The sequence below is a fragment of the Papilio xuthus genome, unplaced genomic scaffold (assembly GCF_000836235.2).
Source record: "Papilio xuthus unplaced genomic scaffold, Pxut_1.1 DF824861.1, whole genome shotgun sequence".
Taxonomy (NCBI): domain Eukaryota; kingdom Metazoa; phylum Arthropoda; class Insecta; order Lepidoptera; family Papilionidae; genus Papilio; species Papilio xuthus.
Genome location: NW_013533788.1, coordinates 1 through 1,649, shown reverse-complemented (window position 1 = coordinate 1,649; position 1,649 = coordinate 1). Strand labels below are relative to the sequence as shown.

At 30.3% G+C, this 1,649-nt stretch overlaps 1 long non-coding RNA gene across 1 annotated transcript; it reads right to left on the bottom strand.

Annotated features, from left to right (window-relative positions):
• Positions 1–414: 414 nt before the first annotated feature.
• Positions 415–1,579, bottom strand: LOC106127256 (uncharacterized). Its single transcript, XR_001228405.1, has 3 exons — positions 1,465–1,579; positions 1,039–1,148; positions 415–888 (listed from the first exon to the last, which is right to left on the bottom strand). It is a non-coding gene; the product is annotated as an uncharacterized LOC106127256 (long non-coding RNA).
• Between the last annotated feature and the right edge of the window lie 70 nt (positions 1,580–1,649).

The window sequence follows — 1,649 nt, the reverse complement described above, 5'->3', positions numbered from 1 at the left end:
AACCCTTAAATGCATATATTTTTTTTAAAATGCCATAAATTGAGAGAGGTGGAAAATTTAACATAGATTATGGGAAAATGAAGAAATAAAACTTTTTCTTTTCTAAAAAGTATATTTTACAAAAAACTTACTGATGTGAATCTACATCAGTATGCATAACAGTTACTATTAAAAATTTTAATTGAGTACTATTCTGCTGAACGATGGTCTTCTAGTTAGGCTCATTGCAGTGTATAAAAATCTCTGAAACAATTATTTTACCGGCATTGCGCTCCTTACAGGATTGTGCCCAATCTTCGAATGCCAGTATGAGCAAACACTAGGAAAATGCTCCATTGACATAAATAAAAGAATTCCAAAGATTTTTTTAACTCCCCAACAGTAATACTAAAATATATTAAAGGGTTTTTTTTTTGCACTGCATATAAGTTAATTTCATCAACAATTTTTTAAGAAACTCTGGTGTAAAGTAATGCAAAAAACATTTATATGGTGTATCAAGTTCAGTTATAGCAGAGTCTGTTGTACTTGGTTGGCAAATTATTTTTGATTCATCATACAATATCATACAAAATGTCTTTTTTCCAAACAAGTTTCCTTTAATCAAACTACAAAATATTCATGACCTTCGTGCATGGATAATGAAGAAATAATTTTACTCAATGAGTCAGGACAATCTTGAACCAGTGGTGGATCGCTATAGGTAGGATCTTCATGATCCTCTGCATCCTCGTCTTCTTTCTCTTGAATTATCTCTCTTGCATAAGCTAAAAAGGTTTCGTCATCTTCACTTTCATCTTCCAAACCATCTTCAGAAACATTTCCGTCTTCTAAAACCACTGAAAGTTGTTTTATGTCTCAATTCTATGTGCCAATTTTCCGAAAATTCTGAAAGAATAATAATAACAATTCATGTAAATAAATTACGTATCTATAACCAAAAAGTCAAAAACAAAAATATATCCACATGAAAAGTACTTCTTGCCGATTTTGCATACTGACGTATTTCTACATCACAAGTATAAAGTTATTATTTACAAAAACTGTTATTGAATTCACCAAAAAACCCATATACTGTGTTCTGCTTACCTGTATTTTCTCGTAAATCACAATATCAAAATAAACAATAATGTCCGGTGCATTCCATTCTACAAAAATACGGTCAAAATTATTTATTTTTTGTTAAAAAAAAATTAAAACAGATATGATATTCTTTTATTATAATCTTCTTCGCTTTAAATAAAAAAAATACGAAATACTCATAACATACAGTATTTTTTGAATATTCTTTGAGATTTGGGAATTAACTCATCTTACAACTACATATTGTCTAACCCTTGCTGCGTGAACCGGATACAAAAAGTTAATTTTAAGAAAATGTAATTGAGAACAAATCTTTTCTACATACTCTTTGACACAGAACAGAGGTTGTTGCCATGACGTAAAAATGTTACGTCTACTTACGGAATCACGCGCTTAGATGTCTTGATTTGCGTTTGTGAATTCCACTTAAGTTTTGACGTCTCTTAAATTATAAGCACTGCTTACGAAAGTAGATATTTGAGTGACGTTTCAGAATTCGGGCTAAAGACGACCGAATATGTAAGAATGGAAGAGCGTTAGGATTAAGATGAATTTTGGAATATTAT